This window comes from Stenella coeruleoalba (genome assembly GCF_951394435.1).
Source record: "Stenella coeruleoalba genome assembly, chromosome: 17".
Taxonomy (NCBI): Eukaryota; Metazoa; Chordata; class Mammalia; order Artiodactyla; family Delphinidae; genus Stenella; species Stenella coeruleoalba.
The window spans coordinates 75,005,642-75,033,289 of NC_137163.1; the positions used below are offsets into that span (position 1 = coordinate 75,005,642).

Sequence of the window (27,648 nt, forward strand, 5' to 3'; positions counted from 1 at the left end):
GTTTTACCCCATGCGCTTGTGGTTAGCAACGTTCTTTTAGGCGATCAAAAAATGTACGCACATAAAACAATACTCATAAACCCAACTGCAAGTTCTATAACAAATTGATGATTACCTGACGTCCAGACTAAAAACCACGCACACGCGGCCTCCACTAAAAGTAACCGAATGCCACTCAGGTGATCACAGGTTGTAAAAGGCAGGCTGATTGTCTCTTGCATCTTGTTTAACTTTCCCCACTCTTGTTTATTTTACTAGCGCTACGACTACTAATGCAATTCAAGGAACACAATAGATTTCTAACTCTCCCTCACCAAAGATAAATGAGCACTCATTTCTGCCTTCCTGGCTGGTTTCTGCTTCTGGCTTTCCTCCTCTAACCGTATGTACAGTGTCCAGGTTAATCTGCCAAAAACAGTGATTCTGGGAAGTCCCTCCTCTGGTTATGAACTCAGGGTGGCTCCCTATGGCCTCGCTCCTCAAGTTCACAGCCCTCTCTGGGGTCTCACTTGTCAAGTTCCTAACCTGGGTTAGGCCTGTAGCCTGGGTCAGTCTGGTTTCTATGTTAACAGCAAGACTCTGACCACTTGACTCCATCCTCATCTGGCCACCACTGGCCTTGGAGTGACTGGCTAAAAGAACACAGATCAATGAATGAAAATCACAAACATCAAACCCTAAGCCCCACTGACGGCAGAGACATTCTTTACGTGGAGGACAGACTGCTTCTCTTTCCCTTAGAAACACAGCAAGGTTAAGAAGGAAGAAAGTCCATAAAACATGGTCTTCAGCATCTCAAAGTGAAGCACGATAAGGGTAAATTGAAAGTATTACGGAGGTAAATTTGGCATTTCCCAAGCATCTTTTTTTTTTAATGTAGTTTCATTTTTTAGAAATAAATTTATTTATTTTTGGCTGTGTTGGGTCTTCACTGCTGCACGCGGGCCTTCTCTAGTAGCAGCGAGCGGGCTCTTGGTTGCAGTGCGCGGGCTTCTCATTGCGGTGGCTTCTCTTGTTGCGGAGCACGGGCTCCAGGTGTGCAGGCTCAGTAGTTGTGGCGCACGGGCTTAGTTGCTCCACAGCATGTGGGATCTTCCCAGACCAGGGCTCGAACCCACGTCCCCTGCATTGGCAGGCGGATTCTTAACCACTGTGCCACCAGGGCAGTCCTCCCAAGCATCTTAACTGAGCTTTCTGAGGAGGCAGTGTTCCAACAGGGGCCCCAGGAATTCCCAACCCCTCGGAGCACAGGCCTGCACAGTCCCAGGACGGTAAACACAGTGGATCTCACTCCTGTGATCAGGAATGTTACATGTCACATTAATCTCAGCTAGGGGGTCTGTCCGGATGGATCCTGCACTCTCACGCATCCTTTAAAAGCAGAGTTTTCTCTGGCAGGTCACAGAAGAGAAAACGAAGCGACTGAAAGCTGAGGGGTCCAAGGCGATGCTGCTGTGATGTTATGACAGGGTCCGGGGCAAGGAACGGTGAGTGGTTTCTAGAAACTTCTAGGAACTGATAGCAGCCTTGGCCTCAGTCTTGCCTACAACCTGAATGAGCTTAGTAACTGATTCCTCCCCAGGGCCTCGATCTAGACCACGGCCTGGCCAACATCTTGACTGTGAGGCCCTGAGCAGATCCAAGTCCAACCAGGAAGCACTTGTGACCACAGGACTCATAGGCGCTGAGAAACAGCTGTTGTTTGTGGAAATGTCATGCAGAAAACCAACATGCTTTCCTCTAAGCGCAGCGTCTGCTCACATGAAACGGTATCCTAAAGCACCTCCAAGACTGTCAACTGTTCTCATGGGTAGGAATGTATAAAAAGGACAAAGAGAAAGAAAAGCATAAGAGACCTCCAAGGAAATCTCTATCCACAAAACCATGAGATCTGGGAACAAGTAGAGTATACGAATCTGTAACGACAGACAGTGCCTGCTCTAAAGATCACCATGTATAAGCAATACTTCTCAGAAGTGTTAAAATAGGAATCGTCCCTTCCACGATATTTTACTAACGTTAACATCAATAATGGCCGCATGAACATTATAATTTATTCAGGTTCCTATGACGTATATTAGGAAAGGTGTTCATCTTTTATTCATCAAAAGAATAACTGATTACCTACTATACACAGTATCCTTTGTAAGTGCTTATTGACTAATTCCAGGGAAGGCTAAGAAAAACATGCCATCTACATATTATTACAAGAAAAAGTAAATATTAGAGGATGCTTGCCCACTGTTTTTCTTAACAGTAACCATTAATCACTAAAATACAAATGTTCTGTGTTTCGTTTTGCTTTTATAAGCAATCTTAATTATTTTAATTTATAGATATTTGTTTCATTTCTACTCCATGCTAGGCTCTCTGCTAGGCACTAAGAAACATAGATAGTAAGTCAGCCCCTGATTTCCAGTTACCCAGAGTCTATTAAGAGAGAGAAACAAGGCTATTAAGAATTGAAACGAGCAGTTTCAATCAGTACAATATTAGTGGTGTGGGGATTATGTAAGACGCAGTGTAGCCTGGGAATTATATAATGTTCAGTGCAATGGTGCTGAGTAGTCAATTAAGAAAGTGTATCTCCACCCATCCATCCATCCGTCTGTCGGTCCGTCCACCCATCCATCCACCCATCCATCCAAGACGCTTACAAGTTAAACGGAAACATCTGCCCGAACTAAGGGCCGTTCTGACATTTGCTGTGCGCCTAAGGACTGTGATCAAGTACATTTTTTTAATGAGGGAAAACTAGCTTTTCATGAAACACGTCTATGCACTGTCGTCTACTCAAATATGAAAGGCAGCTGCCAGTTCTTAATCTGTCACAATTGAGTTTACACATTTCTAACACAACAGTCTTAGTACAACAAAACTTTACCCACCCCTGGAAAGGGAACACCATTTTATTCGCTAACCTCTAAAGTTCTGATAGAAAGTGGCATTAAAATCAACTGACTCCCCAGAAAAAGAGGATATGAGAGTTTGGGACATAAATCAAACCAAACATTTCACCCCTGACCCAGCAATGTAAAGTGACAATAATTGTATTCTTGGAGGGGTAGAGTCATTGAAGTAGAAACTACTGAGTGTTATAGTTTATGAACACATACACACACACAGACACACACACATGTGCATGCCTGCGCACACACGCACGCACACACAGTATCTATCATACCAGTCCTGCTGGGAGGAAATGAAAATCTTAATCCCCATCACTGTACCAAGGTTTTTCTCAAGTGAGAAATTTCCCCGTGATAATGCTTGTCTTACTTGGCGTTTATTTTTAAAAGGATGAGCCGTGACTTTTCACACAAGCTGTTTTCAAATTCCACCCCTTAAAATTATTCCTGAAAGAACTTTCTTAGACTCAGTTGTCAGATGTTTAACATCTGCTGTGCGCTTGACAAAGTCAAGGATGCAACACACAGTGCTTAGAAATCACAGGCATGGAAGAACACGCTGACGGGATACAGTGCAATGGACAGTACGTGACCCCAAGCCGTCACGGAGTTTATGCGTCGGCTGTAGAGATTTGGTTAATAAACACGCAAGACATTAGAAAGCAATAATACATGAAGCAACAAGAGAAGCAGAAGGGGGATACTTCCAACAGATGATCCCTGCTCTGTCCCGAAAGGCAGGGAACCCACCTGCCACGAGGTCCCGCAGCTGCTCTGTTGTGCGACATCCCACAGGGGGTGAGATGGGGCCTCTTCAGTTTACGAATACCAAAGTTTAGTTATTTTAACTTAGCGACTAAGGAGTAACCATTTATTCCCAACTGAAAACAAAAGTCTAAAGGCTGCTCAAAGAAGGCGCTCAGAGCCAGGCTTGGGGAGATGCCGGCGCAGCACGGGGGAGCCTGGAGCCATGGTCACACATGACGCGCCCCCAGCCCCGCCACAGACATTGCATCTTGGTGTCCTGTCTGCCCGACGCGGATAATGAAAGGGACGGTGACCGTCTGTGTGAAGGGCACCTCGGGCCCAGCACTGCACCAGTGCTTGTGAGGAGTGTCGCGTGTAATTCTCACCAGAACCTTTCGAAGCAGGTGCCGGGAGAACAATCTAGAAATAATAACAGAATGGGGCCAGCAGGATAGGGTCGTTGTGAGGGTTAAGTGACAACAATATTTTACGATCATGAGCGTTTTGCCAGGCACGCAGTCCCTCAAAAATGACACGTATCACCATTACTTGGCCGAGTGAAGAAATGGGGCAGGGATTTCAAGCAAAGGAAAGAGCAGGTTTTGCAGAAAGTCTTCGAGAAAAGAGCCTCCGAGATGGCAAGTAGATCAGTACAGCTGAGAAGAGTTCCAAGGACGAGAGCGGGAATGGCTGGGGAGGTAAATCTGAACTCGACTACGGCGGCAGCTGAGCGCCCAGGGTCCACATGCGTACCTTTTACCCCCATGGTCCAGGGCAGTTGGCACAAGGCTTCTAAAAATGAAGATACTATTTCACTGAGATCCACCTACAGGCAACATGCAGGGAAGACTGAAAAGGGAACAGCTAAGGGACAGAGGGACTGATCGGGGGCAAAACTACGTGGTAAGAGAAGATGGGGGTTACCTCGGAACACGAAAGGTAGAAAGAAAAGGGCAAACATGAAAGAACAAAAATACTTAATGAGCGGACGCTCCAAGGTTTTCCGAAGATGGTTTCTTGGTAAGGGAAGCTCAGTGGTACTAGAATAACAGTCAGGAGAGGATGCTGGCTTCACAGGAAGATCAGGGAGCCTTCGTGACGTCGCGCATTTGAGTCCGGACTGGAATATTGATGACGTGGGTCTAGCAAGCGGCATAAAGGTTGGGATAATCAATGGGGAAGCACAGGTGTGGTGTGATGTTCCTGGGTGTAGGGCGAACCACTGGGCCGCAGTGCCTGGAACCACATCCCAGGCCCCGCAGCCTCCAGGCATAACGCGAGGCGATGAGAGAAAAAAGTGCGGCCTCCAGGTCCACCCACATGAGGCTCCAGCCCATGAGACTCCCTCGTCCTCAAACCTCATTACGAGCATCGTATCCAAACACAGACCATGACGCCAAAGCTCAGGTCATTCATATTCACCTCTTCCCTGCAGATCGGCCGGGACGCCTGGGCTAAGGCATAAGAGTGATGTCACCACTCGGAGTCCTGCAGAAGGTTCAGGTCGCTGCTTCCCCGAAACGTAAAGGAGCTCACTCTTCTTGTATCGTCTTCAGTTCTCATAGCAGGGAAGTCGACTGAGTTCCCACTTTCCACCTAATTAGGTTCACACGGGGAACACTATTTCGGTACATTGTCTGAAAACACTCCCTGCCATCACCAATATTTTCTCTTCGTGATGTCCATCCAACTTTCTTGTGCTTTGAAAGTGCATTAACGTGATGGTCGTCACCAGCATCAGCTCTAGAAATCTGAACAGGCTCCTTGGTTCAAGCCGTAAGACCTAAGACCCTACGTCCTATTCTCTCCGGCACGTGTAAGGCCACTTGGCGTTGTATATTCAATTGGACCATGATCAATCCGGGGAATGTGACCCACAGCCGTCCTCGGGCACACAGCACACACCCAGCGCGGTCTAGCGTAAGCAAGGAGATGGAGAGTTTAAAACTTACAACTAGTGCCTGCCTGACTTGGCATCAATCACTCTTTTACAAAAGTGAATGTGAGCAGGTGGTACAAGTTGAAGACTAAGAAACGGGAAGATGTGCTCGCACATCTCCTTCAAATCCCTGACCTTAGGGGTTCCCAAAGCTGAGCCAGACAGGAAGAAGTTATACATGGAGAGGTGGTACTGAGACATTCTGTTTATCTCGGGCTCCTTAAAGAAAGGGTAACTTGCACTTAGTGAGGCTTCTTGGTATATACAGTAGAACAGGAAGAACACAATGCATGGAATGACAAGGCTTCCGGTCATACCTGACAGTTAATGTCTGGGCTCCTACAACCTCTCCGTGCCTCAGTTTCCTCATCTACGAAATGGGCACTCCAGAATTGCCACAAAACAACACATGGCTTCTGAGAATCTTGAAGACTGAATTACTAATATTTTATTTTAAAGTCTACATTGTGTATTAATATATAGTAGAGACTAGTTCTGATAACTTAATTGCATAAAATATAAAAATTCCACATAGTTAATGTGACCATGCTAATTTGGTCATCGTGCCCAGGGGGTATCACATTTTACTTTTCTGATGTGAATAAGTGCTCTTAGCTGAAAGAAAAATTCTCCTTAAAGAAATGCCTGCCTTTTGGTATGACAATCTTAATACAATTTCTTTCTTTTTTCAAAAATTTTATTTATTTTTGGCTGTGTTGGGTCTTTGTTGCTGTGCGCGGGCTTTCTCTAGTTGCGGTGAGCGGGGGCTACTCTTTGTTGCGGTGCGCGGGCTTCTCACTGCGGTGGCTTCTCTTGTTGCGGAGCACGGGCTCTAGGTGCACGGGCTTCAGTAGTTGTGGCACGTGGGCTCAGTAGTTGTGGCTCGCGGGCTCTAGAGCACAGGCTCAGTAGTTGTGGCGCACGGGCTTAGTTGCTCCGCGGCATGTGGGATCTTCCCGGACCAGGGCCAGAACCCGTGTCCCCCGGCATTGGCAGGCGGATTCTTAACCACTGTGCCACTAGGGAAGTCCCTCTTTTTGTTTTATAAGATGAAAATACTCCTTGGTTTGTGTGCTCCACCACTGCAATGGTTTGCACAGGTGGTCACTGAATAGATGAATAAATGAAGAGATGAAACTGGAATTGCATTAAAAGGCAGCACATGAAGTACAGCTGGTCATGGAAACATGCAAGACCCAGGTCTCCTGAGCACAGAGGGTACCCGGGCAAGGCAGCAAGCGGGTCAGTTCATACACTGGAGCATCCACTGGGGTCAGGCACTGCTCCAGACCCTGGGGACAGAGCTGTCAACAAACATACAAAATGCTCTCACGGCACTTATTACCTCCTAGCTCTACCTGTCAACTTCCTGACTGAACAGCAACACAGCAGCCAGGGAGAGTGTGATCACAGTGTCAGAGACGTGACACACCCAGTGCCGCTCTGAGGGGCTAAGAGAGCACAGTTCCATGGATTAACAACAAGGTCCTACCGTAGAGCACAGGGAACTATATTCAGTATCCTGGGATAAACCATAATGGAAAAGAATATAAAAAATAATGTATATATATGTATAACTGAATCACTTTGTATACAGCAGAAACTAACACAAACATTGTAAATCAACTATACTTCAAGAAAAAAAAAATTACCACCAACATATGGAAAAAGAACACATTAAAAAAAAGAGAGAGAGAGAACGCAGTTCTAGTGCCCTGAACCACACATGTGGGAGACCCAGTGCTGGGTCTCCTCCTGCAATAAACATGGCAACAGACGGCCCACTGCGCAGACCTGCACTCACCCACTTACTGTCAGATGACGATTCATGTCACTTCACTAATTTTTAAAACAACTCTTTAACAGACTATTACACTTTGACTTTTAACGAATTAAAGCTGCTTTTAAAAAAAAAAGAGCTTTTCATTTTAGCCAGTGAACTCGTTATTTCCTAGAACTTAAGGAGTACACACGCTCTACGTCCTATTTAATGCTGAACATATTTAATTCACAAAGCAGCTTGCAGGCTTCATTTCAATTCATCCACACAGTCGTTTGTCCTTGTGTTATGAGAATTTCCAAGTGCCGCCAGATTTTAACCACAGCTAGCACTTTCCTAGAGCGCCCGCGAATCCCTGAATTCCAACGCTCAGTGAGTTCTGTTGGCCCGCAGCTGAAGACGGCCAGATGATTTCACACTGGCTTTTACTTTGCGATTCTATTGCGTGAGGTCTATAACTTGCAAAATGACTAAGCTGATTATTTTGTAAGTGTAACATCCACAGCCTGGCCAACTCCATCTACTTTAGAAATTAGCACAGGGGTTTATTGTGATTCTTCTGTTGCAGTCCTAGCAGTTTTACTTTCCTAGTAGCTGCTGCTTCCATACAGGAGTTTTAGCGTATGGAAGTTTGCTACATAAAACATTTATTTTTTTCATTCACACATTTTTAACTGAAAGGGAACTTTGATGCACTAAGGTGAGTTTATAAAGCATGAACTCTTTTCGTAGGTACAGTATATTCATTTTCTATATGTTCATGAGAGTTTTCTAAACAAAGCAGACAGTGGGAGAAGCTGTGTTATACTACTCATCCTTGGAGATGTCACGACCACTGTGGTCCATGTGAGTGGCGCCCTAGGACCGCACACCATTCACTTGGTAAGTGCACATGGTGCCTCTGACCACCCAAATGTCTCCATGTGTACCTGTGCTGCTACAGAAAGCAATTCTCAAGTAGCACAGACAGGGCTTTATGCAAGCCCCCCAAAGGTATGTCAGAACGGGACGAAGGGTAGTCATATCCATTGGTTCAAATCCGATGAACGGGTTCATGTATATTCACACAATCAAACCAAACACAAAGGAATCAGGTAGCAGTATATTAATTTTTTTTGGAAAGACAGAGAGGCAGGTCATTTGAGAACGGAATTCTAGAGCCAGTCTGATTGGGTTCAAATCCTATTTCACTATTTATTAGCTGTGTAACCTGGACAAACTATTTCACCTCTCTATGCCTCAGTTTCTTCATCTATAAAATGGGGATAAAGCAGAACTGAGCCCAGAGCTGGGATGAGGATTGAATGAGGCAAAACATGTAAAGTAGCTAGAACAGGGCCTGGCAATAGTAACCACTATTCAACTATTCAGATTTGGTGTTAGTATTATTGGGTAAGAAAATCAAAGCAGAAAGAGATTAAATAACTTGTCATGGGTGTGAGAATTAGTCAGTGATTTATTCCAGAATGAAAATGAAAGCTCTTGGTTTACAAGAAAGAGTTTCCCTGAGACCACGTTTTACATTCCAACTTTTTGAAAAGGTAAAACCTACGACTTGAAGTAATACTTAGGTCTGAAAAGCAAACTCCCATGCACTTCATGGCTTTGACGATGACACAGGTCATCCCTAACGGGCCACCGGGGCTGACATTTACTGGCTGCCTCTCCTCGTGGGGAGGGGCACACCCAGTGGACAAACAAGTCCAGTGTACATTATCAGCCATCGACGAGACTTTAAATCCTAGAAGAGAATCATTCTCAGAGAACTCTTGCGTCTTGGCCGGGTGAGGTGCCTACTGTTTTCATTCATGTTTTTTAAATATCAGCCAATCCCCGGTGCGTTCCACTCGCACCTTGGAAAATCATCTCATTCATTTCAGTGCAAACAGTGTCCCTTCCTGGCGCCCCGAGGGAGCCAGGTTTATTTCCACAATGTGAAGTGGGACAGCTAGAAACCAGAAAAGGTCCGGGTGCGTTAAAGAGCGGATGCTTTTTATCTATTTCAAATTTGAAACGAAACGAGGGTCCAGGGAGATTTGATCACTGATTCTGATGATGCAGATTACAGCTCTTAGATAATGGAGAACAACATGCACAGGAAAGCGGCTCTTCCCTGGCACCTCCGTCGAGTGCACGAGAAAAGTGCAGTCTTGCCTAGAGCACTGTACACGGGCCATGCACACACTGTCCAGCTGTTCCAAAATCGTCCAGAACACCCACCTCTTAGACTGCTCTCCAGGGGCTGCGTTAACATCAACTAACTAGCTCCCCTCTCTTAAGAAATGAGATCGGGAGATTGCACTGGGCAAAATTTAAATTTGTATAGTAAAAACTCCAGATAAACCAGAAGTCTGAACAAGCCAGGAACAGGTATGCTGTGTAAGACAATCTGGGTAAAAGGGCCAAAACCCAAATGGCTCACGTGACATCATCTCTGAGTGACATTAGCATTTCACCCACAGTTCTCATCACTGTTGCATTGAGCTAGAAAATGAGGAGAAAGCACCCAAAACCTGTTTCTCAACAGCTTAATCAAAATGCATATATATATATATATATATATATTTTTTTTTTTTTTTTTTTTTTTGTGGTACGCGGGCCTCTCACTGTTGTGGCCTCTCCCGTTGCAGAGCACAGGCTCCATGCGCGCAGGCTCAGCGGCCATGGCTCACGGGCCCAGCCGCTCCGCGGCATGTGGGATCTTCCCGGACCGGGGCACGAACCCGTGTCCCCTGCATCGGCAGGCGGACTCTCAACCACTGCGCCACCAGGGAAGCCCCATATGTTCTATTTTTAAATCAACGAACATCTGTGATTTTCAAATGTCTTCATCATAAATGTAATTAGTGTAATATCCTGGATCAAACATAGCATATGGTATCTAAAAAGAAGGAATAACATTATTTTCAGTCTAATAGCATTACCTGTTCTAACTTACTGCTTTATTATAACAGTCAAATAAAAAATGATGTCTTATGGAAGCAGAGAAATCCGAATCAATCTCTCTTCAAGATAAATATGAGGAAACTAAGGCTTGGAGAGTTTATACTGCTTATCTGAGGCCAAATCCTGCCAAGGGCTGAAGCCAGACCCCTGCTTATTCTATACAAGAAAGACCTGGGTACCAGGAAATAAGTGCAATGCTTAGTGCTGCTTCCTGACTTACAGCAGCACTGTTTAAGTGCTGGTGGTCAGGTCCCTACAGGTTCGTCGAGTCCTGTAGCTGAAAGTGAGAGAGGGGTGACGTGTGCACACTTACCGGTCGGGTCACACCAGGAAGTGTTGTCGACCTGAAGTCCTTCCTCCATCAAAACCCCAATGCCACATGTTTGTGACATTCGGTGACCACCCTGATGAGTGAATTTCCCTACTTGGCAGCAATACTCCCCAGCTCACGGCTCACCTACTGGGGCTTCCTCTGACTGGCCTCCCCCGCAAGCAGGCAGAAGTGACAGAACAATGTCACGTCACTATGGGGGGCAGGGAGACACTGCATCATGAAAGAACACTTTCATGCGTTCTGTGGTTGTTGGTTGAAATGTTACCACCAGTTAAGTGATGGGGAACACCAAAATACATAATCAGGACAGGACGTCTTAAGTTTGAGTGAAAGCGTAGAATAGGAGAAGAGTGGGAAACAGCACCATGGTTTAGAATTAAAGGGTGGTCCTACCATTTCCACTTAATGTTTATTCACATGGTTAAGTTATTGTGTGGTGCCCTAGCAATTGAGATATTCCCATGTCTAAACCTCTCTTTAAAAAAACAAAACCAAAAACATGTGCATTTGTCACTAAAATGTATTTTAGCAATAAATCCTATGCCAACAAAGTTGCTGAAATAAGGACGGTAGAGAAAGGAAAAATCGTAAGTGGACATTTAAAGCCTCGTTAAAACTGAGTTTACGAAACGCTGGTCCTGATCTGAGGCAGACACTAGAGCACCTAGGGCCCGGGAGCACCTGGTCGGGGCCTCTGAGTGTGTGTACATCAGTTTCTCTTTGAGTGCATCATTTTGGATGTTGGTAAAATGAAATGCTCAGAGAAAAGCAAACTGCTTCTGCTTGCTAGACAGTCAATAAATTGTCACAGAACACAGATGAATTTGCTCTGGGGACAATAATTTGTGCCCCAATCAAGAGTAAGGAAAGGTAAATGTTTTGCAGGGGAAAAAAAAAAAAAGGAAAGGGACAACCCAAGGTGAGCTGAGGCAAGTCAAAGAAGAGGCGACCTTCAGAGAAGGAGACAGACTTCTCTCCAGGCCGCTTGGACCACGGTTAGAGGGCAGAGCAGGACCCAGTTCTGAAATCCCTGGTGTGCTTCCCTCGGCCCAGCAGACAGGCCTGGCTGCGCAGAGTCCATGACATAGAAATAACTTAATTATTATTTTAAAAACTGTGCAGAAAGAGTTCCAGGTAGTAAAATGCAAGACCAAGCAAACCCAATGTGAGCCCACATTGACAAGGCTTTCTCCAGGGATGGCGGGATGTTCGAAAGGGAACAAGGAGCTGGTGACAAAGGCTTCTGCGCTCGTGGGGACACTGCCCGAGGTTCCCCGGGCACGCTTGGCCCCTACCAACCAGCAAAGCAGGTGTTGAACACACCACATTCACTCAAATTCAGAATGACGAAAGCCTCTGCACTTTTAACCCGCCCCACTCACAGGCGGCTCTCACAAGGAGTCATCCTCCCACCATTCCCAGGGCTCGTCTTCCCTTCCTGAAGCCAGGCCAGCGAGGAGGGGTCCTGGCATCGTTAACTGTTAACACAGCCAGGTGAACTGTGTCACCAAACTGGATGTGGGTCCACTTGCCCAAGGAGCAGCAAAGCCAGTCTGCTGACACCAGGGTGCGATGAAGGAAAGTACAGCATTTATTGTAGAGTCAAGCAAGGAGAACGGGCAGCTAGTGCTGAAAAGCCCTAAAAGCCCTGATAGCTTTCAGGGAAGAGTTTTGAAAAGACAGGGTGAGGGAGACAGTCACAGGGTGTGTGACCGGCTCATGCTCAATTCTCTGAATGGTTGGTGGTGAGGTAACAGGGAGGTGTTTTGGGAAACTCGACCTTCTGGTTCCAACTGGTCTGGGGTCTGGGTGTTGGTGGTCAGCATGCAGTTACGTCTTCCACCTGGTGGGAGTTTTAGTCTCTGAAAAACAACTCAAGAATATGGCTCAGGATATTATCTATAAGCCCTTGAGGAGGAACTAAAGGTCCCTGACTTTGCTTTATGGCCAAACTATTATTATTTTGTCCTGCTTGACTGCTTTCCTTTGTTTCTGCGTTTTTAAAACTTCCTGATTAAATTTGTTCTTTGGAACTCAGGGAAAGTCTAGGAGGCTAAAGCTGTTTTACAAGTAAGAGACGGGGGCATGGGGGGTTCTGTCCCTGGGAAGGCCCTGCAGGGTCCTGCTCGGTTTCAAATGGACCCTAATCCCAGGCCCTGCAGGCAACACCCTGCAGGATTACCCCAGAAGGACACAGGGAAAATGCCAGTTCGTCAACACTAATGCAGGGCCGGTATGCTTTTTTCAGCTCCATCAGGGAACTTCTATCAGAAAATCTTAGTGGCTCTGTCGAATGTTACATTTATAGAAATATGGGATCAGGTAACAACCCTGGCAGATTAGATTAACTGTGCACTTCTTAAGAGCAGGAGCCCTGCCTTCTCACGTGGTACTGTGGATGCCCAGGACACGTCTGCTAAGTGAACTATTGAAGGGGCAGATGCAACCACACGGCCACTTAGGAAACTCCTGGGTGTCAGCTCTGCTCCCAGAGCCCCCAGGTGAAGCACAGCTGTCCCTTATCGGGGTGCATACTGAAGGCTGATCACTTTCAGTATGATTTAATGCACTAGTTACTTTCCGTAGATATTTTAATTACATGAAGAATACCTATATTAATAACAATAGAAAAAGACATCTCTGCTGCATTCTTATAAATACATTAAACGAGGGCAACTGTCAAATGGTCTCAATTTTCTCCCCTGTAAAATAAGGAGTTAAAGTTAAACCTGAAACATCTTAAACACGCCAGGATTTCATATGGAAAATACAACACAGCTCTGAGTAAACAGCACAGACATCAGTGATGTCCTAGGGTTGATGGAGGGAGTGATGGCAGCTGTGCCACCTGATCCAGAGTGAGCAACACCTGAGATTTAAAATTTAAGTGAGAAGGGACTTCCCTGGCCGTCCAGTGGCTGGGACTCCGTGCTTCCACTGCAGGGAGCCCGGGTTCGATGCCTGGTCGGGTAACTAAGATCCTGCAAGCTGCGCGGTATGACCAAAAAAAAAATTAAAAACTAAAATAAAATTTAAGTGAGAAAAAGCTCTGACACATTTATGTGTCATCAGCAATCACAGAAAGAAGAATGACACGCTGTTTCAATACAATCGCCCTCCTAAAAGGACCTTTTGAAGATTAAGAAAGAAAAATTGGGTGAGTTACTAGGTCAGAACAATCTAGAATTCACTGGGTCCCATACAGCCTGCATCTCAAACCCAGACAGTCCCTGTCTGTGTCATGTTTTGGTGATGCCTATCTGCTCAGACAGAGACCAAAGAAAGAAGCATCCTTTGAGATAAAATGCAAACTGCAGGGTGGACACAGGGGAGGAAGATCAAGATAATGACACTTGGTGGCCCTGAATGACAGTGAAAAGGAGAGAAAAGAAATGTCTGCTTTCCAATTCTAATTAACTTAGGAAACAAGTCAGAACACGTAGCTAAGAACAGTACTCATTGAAAAGAGACGCTACTAAAAAAATTTTAAAGACTATAAACTGCACTCCTCCTTAAAATGAAACATCATCTTTATGAATGAAGTGTGCATCTGAAATTGGAAACATTTTCGGTCAATAAAATAAACAAATTTTCCTTCAGAGAAGGAAAGCCAAATTACACTTTTGTGTACAAAAACCTGAAAAAGTGCTAAGTATTGTGTTTCTTTGCAAAGTATCATATGTACCAATTAGAAACATTTACTGTAGATAACAGGCTTTGCAGAAGGTTAATCAGAGCCTAGGATTAGAGTCCAAGTTGGAGAAAAAATTTTTAACATACTTGTACCTTTGTGCCGTGAATACATGAGAGGTCTGTCAATTAAAATTAGCTTAATGATCTCAAAAAACCCTCAGAAAGCAAAACCTACCATCAGATGTTTTTCTCCTTTAACTCAACAGTAAAACAAGGTAAAAAAAATAAATAAAAGTATGGTTGGATATTAATCAGGGAAATCCAGTCAAGGAAAACCTAAATTTATATTACAGAAATTCAGAAAGACAGGACACTCAGTACTTGGAGAAAAAAAATTCAAAGTCTTAGGGTTTGAAGAACCGTATATAACTACATATTGAAATATACTCCTGCTTGAATGGTTTGCTCTTTGATGGTACTCAGGTCAGATCAATGCCAAAAGCAAATGAGGAGGCAAACTCAATGAGAGTTCAGACCAAATGTCACCTCTGGGGGTTGTGCGTCTGCAGGGGAGGGACCCACTCATCTATGCCACTCAGAGCAGCAACTCAACTACTCCAAGATTTGCAGAAACTTTCATTAAGCGCTGCTACAAATTTTGAGAAGTAGCTGTATTGTTTTTACTCGTTTATTCTCAGGACAAATCATAACCTATGTGCAACCAAGTCGAATTTTTTAAGTTGTGCAGATTTCGAAAACAACAAAACCCAACCAACCTAATCAAAGAGGTTAATGTGTCCTGTTGGGAAGAGCACTAAGTAAGATCAGGAGTCACAGTGTGCGACTTCTATCGTAGGAATGAGCGCTGCAGATAAAAGACTAAGTCTTGATTTCAAAGAGAACATAAAACTTCTGCCTGAACCTGGGTCTCTACTGCGAAACACAATGGTTAGACTGTTCACTGCCACAAAGCGGTGATGCTAATAGAGCAGAATGTTTTCCTCCCAAGTTAGCTGAGAAAAGATAGAGCAAAGAACATCGACAAAACCCTCAAAGAGGTGGGTCTGAGTCAATATCAGAGATGCCTCACCACGGATCGGAACGGAGAGGCAGACTGCGCCCTCCCCTGGGTGTGTTACGTATGGAGAGCGTCATCGATCAGAATACAAGTCAGCAGCAGAAAGGGCAGGGGTGGCATTACTGCTCCAGCCTCCTTACTGATGGTAGCTGGACTTCTCATCAGGACCCCGGAAGAAGCCCAGGACTGCTCGGGAGCCACTGAGAGAGCAGGGACTGATGGGGCCTCAGTCAAGGTCTTTCTCCTAAGCAGGCAGGAGGCGGGGGTAGGGGAGAGGGCAGATGGGGAGGGAGGGCAGGAAGAAAGAAGAGACAGACTCCAGCCCACCAGCATCCTAAGCTCAGGACAGAACACGTGCTAGTTTCATTGCATTCAAAAACACACGAAATATCACCGCCCCACGGAAACGTCTTTATTTACGGTTTAAACTGTGTTACAGTAACACTTGAGGCAAATTTGAAAAGTCATCCTGTTCTCAGCATTCTAACAAAGGAGTTCCTGTGCTCCCATCCATCCCCTTGCCACTCCCAGCTTCACTGAGCAACCCGATGTCAGGCACAGGTGCGAAGATAACAAGGCAGGTCCCCACCTCCAGAAGGGCTCAAAAACCTTTGCTTTCTGAGGTGACTCACCGTCAGAAAAGAGAACATAATGTTCTCTTTTCTTTAAAAGATATTCTTAAGCCAAGTAATATCCCTTGTATCAAGTGTACAGAAAGGAAATGTGTAAAACAAATGGTAAGAAATTCTCTAATACACCATGGCCCAAATGTTTTGGGGGTTCAAAGTACAGGGAAAAGAATGTCAAAGTGTTTCCTACAAGCATCAATTAATTTAGCTATTGTAGAATCAACTGTTATTAGATTTCCATTGGCTTCCCTTTTTAGTTTTGGAACAACCATACAGCATGGGTGATAAAACACTAGGATTCTTCACATTTAAGAGTGATGGAAGAAAGGCATCATCACCATCTAAAGAGAGAAACCGGAACAACTACACGTATGTATCATGATCACAGACAGGTGCTAATGGATTCTAATGCTATTCAACATCTATCATCTTCATTCTGAAGTTACTTTTAAAATTTCACATAAACCCCCAAAACACTGCCCTTTATATTTAAAAGATAAGAATATTGCTAAGAATAAAAGGATTATGGGAGTATGTAACTCTTAACTACTCACTCCAATGGCCAATCACAACCAAAACATTTATGAATTAACTTTTGTGACCAAAGTGTAGACAATGGTCTAATAACCTAAGGATGAGATTTTAGTTCATAACGTAACTTGATATACACGCACTGCCTGGTTGACAAGCTGAACGGACAGCTGTCTGGGCCCCTCTACCCTTAGATGTTCGCCACACTTGGGGTCACAATGTCTGCCCTGTTCTGACCACATCTGCTGACAATGTTGTTGCTATTTTACCTTTTCACTGAGGACTGCCACAGGCGGAGAGTGCTGTGTGCCCAGCACCGCCTGTTTTGCACGCACCACCTCATTTAACACTTACAGTAACCACGAGAAATAGGTATTATCACCTCTGTTCTGCAGAAGACGATAGAACAAAAGCTACTAACACGTATTAAATGTGTCCCACGTGCCACTCTACACAGCAACTCATCCTTCATGCTCGCAACGATCCCACGATGTGGGCACTGCTATCATCCTGATGTGGCAGGTGGAGAAACCGAGGCACGGAGTGTGAACAGCTTTCCAACATCACGTACATTATACACGGCCGAGTCCAGACGCGGACCCAGAGCCTCCTGTCACCAAAGCCACCAGCCCCAGGGAGTCTGGCTGTGTCCCACCTATGAGAAGAGCTCCAACAGCAGGTAGGAGGGGGGCAAGGGGTGGGTTGGCCAGAGCTGGACCCCCCCATCCACAAGCCAACTCATAAATCTGGCTGGGACCGTCCTCCCAAGTTTCCCTGGAAAAACTCACTGTAAGGAAGATATGCCTGCCTCAAAGCTGGCACGGCTCCACTGTCCCTGGAGCTTCTGAGCAGCGTGCAAGTTGCCCCAGGATAAAGAGTCCTGGTCTGGACGATGCCCTATGTCCACCCAACGCTCATCAATCGCTTAGCTCCTATGGCCCACCAGGTGCCGGACCTCCCCAGGCTCTCAGTTATTGAGCAGAACAGGCCATGCATTTCAGCAGAAGTGCATGTGTTTCACAGCCCAGGGGGAGCACTCTGGGGACAGCAAGGGGACAGGCGGAAGCCAGGCCAGCCTCAGCCAGGCCTGTTGGCACAGAGCTGGCGGGACGACCCTTTTCAGAGGTGTTCCCTCCCATTCCTAACAGTGACCCCACAGGGCAGACTCCACAAACGTTTGCTGAGTGAATACATGCAAATAAGGGGGAGGAGGGAGGAGAGGAGGGAAAGGCGGCAGGGAGGGAGGGGGTAAACAGGAGAGAAAAGGTGGGAAAACGAGGGAGGGGGACACCCGAATTCCGCTCAACAAATAAGGGGCTGTCGTTACTTTATGATCATCAGATGTAATAATACACTTTTTAACATGTAATTACCTTTGATTTCCCTTTCAGGCCGTAGAGTCTTGTTAACTTCCAAGTTAAGACTCAGAAAGGACAGGAGAGGTGCCCTGGGTGTCCAGTTGGAGATGGCTAAAATAAAAGAGCACAGATTATTATTATTCCGGAGAAGAGAAGTGATGAATTTTTCAAGTATCATTAACAAGAAACCGATTTTCACTGAGTAACAGGGACAGGGTATTTCCTAACATACCTGGGAAAAAACCGGGTCCAAAGCCTCTTTCCAATATAGCTGCTCTAGTAAACTTTAAATCGATTCAGAAAGAAGACAAAAATCAACTATAAGGTAGGCTATGTTTGTGCATTTAATGGAAAACGACCAAACGGGCCTGTGGGCTGCCACTAGCCCGGAGACCCCCGCAAGGCTCCGCCTCACTCCAAGCTCGACATCCCCAGTGCAGCAGGGCATCCTTCCAATTCACAAAACCGTGCAGGAAATGATGCAGCCCCCTCAAAAGCAACTGCACAACTGCGGTGACAAAGAATATATTGTTTGTATTGCAGAAACTTTGTTCATGTTTGCAAGGGAACAAAATATTACAAGTTAGCATTTTCTCTTATCATGTCCTCCAAATGCAGTTCCTACCCGAGCTCACAAATACGCGCCTTGTTGTCCCGACTTTCTTCCTCCTGAAGCAAGGACAGCCCTGGGAGGTGACACTGCCCCACTTTCTGAGTATTTCATTTTTAGGAAGGAAATAATTAACACTGACCGGACACATACTCAGGTCCAGAAACAATGTGACTCCACTTTACAAAGGGGGCAAGAAACTGAGGTTTTTTGAGGAAAGTCGTGTCCCCAGGTCTGAGTGACACGTAGGTGTTCTCACTCTATTTGGAGATACTTAGAGGTGAAATCATGAAAGTGATTGTTACCTGGACATCTAGCAACTCAAGAAAATATGCTGGAAAACTTAACGTCTTAACGTATTCTCCTCTAGCATCTGCTTTCGTTGGATGCCACGAGCCCGGATAACGACATCTTTTTTTACTTGACAGTGGGAGCCAGCAGACAGGGATGGGAGTTGCTCTGACTGTAAAAGTTGTGTGTTTTGTTGAGAGTTACTCATGTTTTGCATGGGTGTAGGAGTAACCAACAGTAAAATTCTTAAGGAGGCACTTGGGACTTCAACAGATGACGCCTGAGAACCACTTCATTAAGGTCGACGCCAGCTTCCCAACCACCAGTAGCTCCTTTCTGGAGAGATGTGTAATGAACAGTGTGCCAGGGGTGTAGGAGTCAGGAGGCAAATCTCGACCTAGATTTTGAATAGCTTCAAAAAAATAAAAAGCGAGCCTGAAAATGTCTACTTAAATAACCACTAAGACTGATAATTCCCACTCTCACGTTTAAAACTTTCAAAATAATCTACATTTTCTTATTACCTAATGTTCAGCAAGAACGTGAAGCCAGAACGGGGGCTAAATTAAAATGAAATATAAACTCCAAGTTCTACGGCTCTTTTTGATTGTTTACTGCCTGCAATTTAAGATTGTATTTTATTTGCCTGATGAAATACATGGGATTCCAGGAATTCAAATGAATAACATCATAGACATTTATAAGGACGTTAGAGAAATTTTAATCCAAAATATCTCTGGGCCCCATTTAAATTGATTGTGACCCATAATAACAAAGTAAAGAGGTTTGTATCTTACTACCTTGAAAACAGTATTTTTTGTTTTGTCCTAAAATTGTATGAAAAATTCCTTTTCATCTTTATCATTACTTTTGCCTTTTCCTTCTCATACTTTGGAAGAGACAAAGTAACAAAGTGCTGAACTTTTACCCTCACAATTCAGAGACAGGAACGTTACACAATTATGATCGCGATGGGGAGTAACACCATATATGAAGAACTTCAGGGCTGGAATTATCTTCAAAGTTGTCATGTGACCTCAAAGCCATCCTAATAGAAATAATTCATAGCACATATTCTTTCAGTTGACTCATTTCAGAGCTGAAATGAAATGAAACCCCAGAGTGGTCAAGTGACCTCTCCAAGATCACACAGCGAAGCTGGTCCTAGATCTCAGATCTGCTGGGTGCCAATCCAGTGCTCTATTAGATCATAGTCTCCATATATAACTTCTTCAGGGCTCATAATTTCATCCATCTTTCTACACATCCATTATCCTACACAGCATGGGCCCCCCTTGATGAGTCAACTCAACTTTATGTTAATACAAGACACGGCTCAAAATGTTCTAGAACATACTCTGCCCTTGGCTCTATGGATACAGCTAGATTAAACCATTAAGGCCCATGAGAAATCGGAAACCAAATTTGGGATTCTCTTAGGATCTCTAACCTAGAAACATCTACTCTACAAATAGATGTATCCCATCTTACTCACAGCCAAATCATCATCATAGCTTTGCTACAATATATTTTTTCAAGTGGATTTTTATAGATAGTTCTCAAGCAAAATGTAGGTATTCTACAGCTTACATTAGCAGTTTCTAAAGTAAGGATTTCAAGAGAATTTACTATTAGATCCATCAGTTTAGACAGACTCTTATTCTCTAAAACTCTGGAATCATTCAATAGCCCTTAATTTACCCAGATCAGCAGCTTATCATCACCAACAGTCACTTGTTGACTCCCCAATAATTTACAGTGTACAGTGGTAGGTGCAAGGGAACCAAAAAGCACGGAAGGATGTCCTTGCCTACTACAGGCTGCCGACTGGGGTCAATTAAGGGGCCTTCACAGTGGCACGGGAGTCGAGGCTTACACACGATGGAAGCACACGTGTGACAGTACGTTTAGAGAGGCAGGTAGTACCCTTCACATGTGGTTTTCCCAGAGATGATGAGTTGATAGATTCAGGAAAAAGTACATGTAGCGAAGCAGGCAAGAAAAATTAAAATAGGCCAACAGATGACAAGAGATTTCCCTCTACACGCCCAAAAGAAGAAAGAAAAATGGTGCAGGACGCAAAACACCCATTAAAAAGATTCCTTTCCTGAAAATATGTCAGCAACAAAACACCTCCCTTATAATTTTTCGTATTAACTCATTAATGGTATTAAAACTCAGTGCCCCAAAACAGCATCATGAAAAGAAAAAAAAAAAAAGACAATCTGAATGAACACTTTCAACAAAGAAAACAAACAAATGCCAAGTAAGCACGAGGGCTCATCAACGTAATTAGTCAGCAGGGAAATGCAAAATAAAACCTTAATGAGGGCCTCCCTGGCGGCGCAGTGGTTGAGAGTCCGCCTGCCGATGCAGGGGACACGGGTTCGTGCCCCGGTCCGGGAAGATCCCACATGCCGCGGAGCGGCTGCGCCCGTGAGCCATGGCCGCTGAGCCTGCGCGTCCGGAGCCTGTGCTCCGCAACGGGAGAGGCCACAACAGTGAGAGGCCCGCGTACCGCAAAAAAAAAAAAAAACTCTTTGATACATTAATTGGGAAATACTTCTTAAACATCCACAAGACTACCTCCTAGTCCACTGGACATGCTTAGCTATGATGTAAATAAAGATATAAAACAGGCTTATCACAGTTACAGCTAATCCGAGGTTTAAAATGACTAAAATGTTATATAAAAGAATCATGACTCCAAACGTGTGACGATGGAACAATTTCCTAATACTAATGTCAAATATAGGTCAAAAGAACCCAAATTGCATTCATTCAACAACTATTTCCTGAAGGGCTACCGTGTATTAGTCACTAAGCTAGATGGAAAAAGGCACCAGGATTGAGTAGGAAAGAGCCCTTGACCTTACAAAGTTCATCATCCAAAAAATGTAAGTAATGCGCTCCACGGAAGTTATGAACTAATCAGTCTGGAAAAGACCTACCAGTTTATTTTCCAGCTCTTAGCTACAGCATAAATTCTAGTGAAGTTACAGGCTGAACTAAGAGAAGTACTGAATTCAGTGCAGATATACACAAGTACTACTCTGCTCTGCACTGGTCAGCTGGTGCAGGGGTGTGGGTGATGTTCTATTGTGCTCTCGACGTACTCCTCACAAACCCCCTTCCGAAGGCCAGCTTAGGTACCTGAATCTCCTGTAGGGTTGCCACCCACCCCAGAACCCCGCCACACGTCGAAGATGATGCCTGAGCCTGGAACTACCCAGTGCCTATGACACAATCCAGGCTGGTAAGAGTGTTGAGTACTCCCAGACCTTGACAACTGAGGCTCAGACAGTTAGGGAGGGGACCTAGAAATATTTCAGTTAACTGAGGAAGTGCCTGGCGGGGGGTGGAGGGTGGAAGGCAGACCGTCCTACAGGAGAAGAGACATCATTCTGAGTGGCAGGAGTGACAGAGGCAAATGTGGTTCATGATAAAAGCATTCCAGCCTTGAACAACCTCAAATTTGAACAGAGTGCCTCCTCAGTTAGGGAGACCCGGCAGCAGCAAGTTTGCTGAACTGAAAATGCAGCCACACTCTCGTCCTCATACTTCGTCATAATGAGGCACCTGGATCGGTACCAGCACCTCACAACCCGTCTCCCAAAGCCCAGATTGTCAGCCTTCCACGTGGCAGCAAAAAATGATCTTTTAATATCGGATTATGACCATGCCGTTCCATCCTCCCACCCCTGCCCACTCCCTCAGTGGCTCTCCATCACCCCCACTCAGCCTTAGCAGCTCAGACCATCCCTCCTTCGAGAAGCATTTTCTGGACCTCTCCATGCTTTTACCACTTTGTCCTCCCCATGCCCATGGTGCCTCACCCACCTCCATGCAAACATTCACCCCAGGTAGAAAGATGAGTCACGGCTGTATCTCCCTGATAAACCATAAACTCTGCCTGGTTATCTCAATCCCTAAGACTTAAACCCTAGGCTCCCAGGATGTGACACTTCATAGATATTTCTGAATGAGTCAGGGATTCTAAGGTAATCCAGTTCTGCATGTCCTGTCCGATCTTATACCCATTGGCAGCATATCAATGTGGGTTATTCCGCTGGTATAGAATAAGTCAGGGCAAGTGTTCCATCATCTTGAGGCTACAGAAGATGGAGATGGGCTCCTCTCTAAGGAATCCAGGCAGCCTTAGTCGGGATACATCACTGGAACCAAAGTGATTACCTGACGGATTCTCTTGAGTATTCTTCAATTGGCTGGGTTCAATCCTGCTTTCACACCTTCACTAATCATGTGACCCTGAGTAAGTAAACCTCTCAAAGCCCAGATTTCCTGGTCTGAAAATGGAGATAACTGTGGCCCTTACCTCAAAGGGTCACTGCAAAGATTAAATGCCGGAGTATCACAGAGGAGTTAGCAAAGGCGTCAGTACATGGCGCTCACCTCACTAAATGGGGGCTGATCGCTAAGCAACCTCTTTCTGCCCACTTTTCGTCAACAAATGGAAATAATACCTACTTTGGAGTAAGATGTTTCAGCAAAAATGTGTAAAAACACCAGGCACAGGGGAGTCACTTGATTATGAATCACTGATTTTCAAACAGTCTAGAAATTTACCTTTTACTTCCAAAAAGGCAGGATTATACAACTAGAGACATCTTCTTGAGGTTCAGACTAAAAAGACCATAATCACCTCACTGTCATGCTCTTCACGTGCTGTGAATTCACCTTGAAAAGAGGGCTTTCATGTGCTCCAATAATTCATTTATTTGGACTGAGTTGAAACAGATCCTCTATTTCTCTAGGCTTTTTTTTACAAAAAGAAGTATACTGAAGTTTCATTAAATTCACTCAGATGTATCCCATCACTTTTGTTCATTGATTCTTCAGACACAGTAACACTTAGCAAACCCACATATATCCAAGACAGAAATTTCTGAAGAATGTCATAATGGAAAAACCTGTAAAACGCTTACGTTGGTGTCATGACTTTTTTATTTTCAAGAATAAATTCACCTGGTTCTAAATAATACATTTTTAAAAAGAGTGTTGCACACCTCAAATGTTCATTTTTAACACTCTTCAAAATGGGACTCTGACACACAGCTTATTATACAAATACATGTTTTTTTTTAATTTTGGATTATATTGTACATACTGGGTTTTTTATTTTATTTTATCTATTTTTGGCTGTGTTGGGTCTTCGTTGCTGCGCGTGGGCTTTCCCTAGTTGCAGCGAGCGGGGTCTACTCTTTGTTGCGGTACACAGGCTTTTCATTGCAGTGGCTTCTCTTTGTTGCGGAGCACAGGCTCTAGGCGAGCGGGCTTCAGTAGTTGTGGCACGCGGGCTCAGCAGTTGTGGCTTGAGGGCTCTAGAGCGCAGGCTCAGTAGTTGTGGAGCACGGGCTTAGTTGCTCCGTGGCATGTGGGATCTTCCTGGGCCAGGGCTCGAACCCGTGTCCCCTGCATTGGCAGGCGGACTCTTAAGCACTGCACCACCAGGGAAGCCCCAAATACATGTTTTTTTTTGTTGTTGTTGTTGTTGTTTTTTGCGGTACGCGGGCCTCTCACTGTTGTGGCCTCTCCCGTTGCGGAGCACAGGCTCCAGACGCGCAGGCTCAGTGGCCATGGCTCACGGGCCCAGCCGCTCCGCGGCATGTGGGATCCTCCCGGACCGGGGCACGAACCCACGTCCCCTGCATCGGCAGGCGGACTCTCAACCACTGTGCCACCAGGGAAGCCCCAAGAGGCGTTTCTTGACCATAAAGAGGATGTGTCTGAAGGATGAAGAGTTTGCTGAGGGCAGCAACGGAGCTAAACTTTCCAGGGTTATCCATTTGCTGAAGAGTGATCTGGCCATATTCTGTGGGACTAATATGCTACTCTGGGAAGAAAGAACAGAGGAGCTTCCTTCCTTAAAAATTTTCAAACTTGTACAACACCAGAGATTTCCCAAATCCAAAATATATTAAGAGAGATTTTCTTTTTGGTCAGCACGGTTCTTCCAAAGTCACTGTACTTCTCATACCATTTACAAAAACAAACTCAAATTGGATTAAAGACCTAAATGCAAGACCGGAAACCATAAAACTCCTGGAAGAAAGTCTAAGCAGAACACTCACTGACATGAGTTGTAGCAATATTTTTTGATCTGTCTCCTTGGGCAAAGGAAACAAAAGCAAAAATAAACAAATGAGACCTAATCAAATATAAAAGCTTTTGCACAGCAAAGGAAACCACCGAAGAAACAAAAAAGACAACTTCCTGAATGGGAGATAATATTTGCAAATGATAATCTGATAAGGGGTTAATATCCAAAATACATAAGTAGCTCATACAACTCAATATCAAAATAACAGACAACCCAATTAAAAAGCGGGTAGAAGAACTGAATAAACATTTTTCCAAAGAAGACATACAGATGGCCAACAGGTACATGAAAAGATGCTCAACATCACTAATCAACAGGCAAAGACAAAGCAAAACCACAGTGAGATGTCACCTCACACCTGTCAGAGTGGCTGTCATCAAACAGACCGTAAATAACAAATGCTGGCGAGGATGTGGAAAAAAGGGAACCCTTGTGCACTGCTGGTGGGAATGTCAACTGGTGCAGCCACTATGGAAAACAGTATGGAGGTTGCTCAAAAAACTAACAAAACAAAGTTACTGTTCTTCTTTACCTAGCAGACACCATTGTAGAAAACATGTATTTTGTAGTTACTCAAATTTTGATGTGCAAAATCCCTTACTAACCTACATTATGAAAAATATTTCTTTCAAGAAAAAAACATCAGAATAAGGAACTCACGACAACCTAAGGCAGAAAGCATTTATCCCATCTGGAGGCTGATCTTTCATTTTTTTTTCAATTTTTCTATTGCGCTAAATACATAGAACACAAAATTTACCATCTTAACCATTTGTAAGTGTACAGTTCAGTGGTATTAAAGACATCACAATGCTGTACAACGATCACCACCATCCATTTCCAGAACACTTTTTATCTTGCAGAACTGAAACTCTAGACCCATTAAACAGTAACTCCCCATTCCCCCTCCCCCAGCCCCTGGCCACCACCATTCTAATTTCTGCCTCAGTAGTTCATATTAGTGGAATCATATGGTGTGTCTTTTTGTGATTGGTTTATGTCACTTAGCATGAAGGCTTCAAGGTTCATCCACGTTGTAGCACAGGTCAGAATTCCTTTCCTTTTTAAGGCTAAATGTTATTGCATCATGTGTATCGACCACGTTTTGATTAGTCATTCATCCTTTGATGGACACTTGAGTTGCCTCCATATTTTAGCTTTTGTGAATAATGCTGCTATGAACGTGGGTGTACAAATATTTCTTCAAGACCCTGCTTTAGATTCTTTTGAGTATATACCCAGCAGTGGGATTACTGGGTCATATGATAACTCTACTTCTATCAATTACATTTTTTAAATGACTATCTATTAAATAAATCACTATGTTCCTTGAAAACAAAAATAGAAATTACGTGATATTATTTAAATAACCCTAGAATGTCATGCCAAGAAATTTTGTCAACAAATTTCTGTTTCTCTGCTATGATTATAAACTGGCAATTTTCCATCCTCCTGGGCATCTCTAAATACCAAATAAGAGAGAGCATTGATGAGATTAAAGTCTTCTCTTTTTTTTTTTCTTAAAAAATTAGCCTCTATAGTATAGTCAATGTTGGACTACAGGGGCTCCAAGTATCACTTAAGCTGTTTGAAAGACACACACTCCTTATGCTCACTGAGCACATGGGCACAGCTTTCCCACATTATTTTTTGGTCCTCAAGAGAACAAACCTGTTTCACAGCCCTGAGGTTGGGGGCTCTCCTGTCTAGGTGAGACATGGAACTGGAGTCCCCCTTCAAGCGCTTTCCAGAGCACGTGGCAATGATTTCAGGCCGAAGATTCTCTACTTGTAGCTTTCTCTAAAAACAAAGCTATTCATCTCATTAACAAGCAAGTGGAGAACACTGCCAACATCAACACTGGTATCTTCTGCTCTCCTACAAAAATTCAGCATAATATCAATAAAATGTAATACAATCTATGGGCGCTTTTTTGTGAGCGCTTAAGCAGGGCTTTACTGAGGCATCCTGTTTTATAGTATTACACTTCTTTAATCTGGGAAAATACATATTACATAAAATTTACCATTGTAACCATTTTTAAGGATATAGTTCAGTGGCATTAGGTACATTGACACAGTTGTGTGACCGTCACCACCATCCGTCTCCAGAACCCTTCATCTCGAAAAATGGAAATTCTGTACCGGTTAAGTACTAACTTCCCATTCCCCTGTCCCCCAGTCCCTAGCAACCACCACTCTACTGTCTGCCCCTAGGAATTGGACTATTCTAAGTCCTTCCTGTAAGCGGGATGGTACAGTAGTGGTCCTTCTGTGACCGGCTCACTCCGGTCAGCGCCATACCCTCCGGGTTCATCCATGGGGTAGCGGGTGTCTAATGGGCACCTCTTTACTTTTCATGTCACAGGAAAACAGCTTCAGGATAGAAACACAGAGTCAGGTGCTCTTCACCTGTGAAGCCCTAAGAATGGACGGGCTAAATGTACACCACTGTGGTTATGACAAGAAGAGCCTGACCGCAAAGGCCCCCTCCCGAACGACGAGTGTCGCCAGCCCTGCAGAAGGCTGCTGTCAGCCCCCTTCTCCCTGGTGCAACCCTCAAACCTTCAGCACTGCCCCCCAGCATGTGAGCAAGGGGAGGTGTGAGCCAGGCTACCGGCACGGCTGTAAAATAAGTCAGGGTGAAGTTTCACCGAACTTCAGTGTCTGCTATAGGCTACCTTTAGGGCTTTGAGAAATGAACGTCAATAGGAAGGACTGGCAGGTAAAGTGGGACGCTATG

General features: G+C 44.6%; 1 protein-coding gene across 4 annotated transcripts in view; it reads right to left on the minus strand.

The window, feature by feature from the left end:
* Nucleotides 1-27,648, minus strand: part of FAM110B (family with sequence similarity 110 member B) — a 132,264-nt gene that overhangs the window by 82,320 nt on the left and 22,296 nt on the right. For 3 of the 4 annotated variants that reach the window (XM_079902033.1, XM_079902034.1, XM_079902035.1), the window contains exon 2: nucleotides 17,900-17,995. The gene's annotated coding sequence lies outside the window, so the exon portion shown is untranslated. Of the gene's footprint in view, nucleotides 1-17,899; nucleotides 17,996-18,116; nucleotides 18,390-27,648 lie in introns of those variants that run through there. The other variant, XM_079902032.1, reaches the window with a different exon arrangement.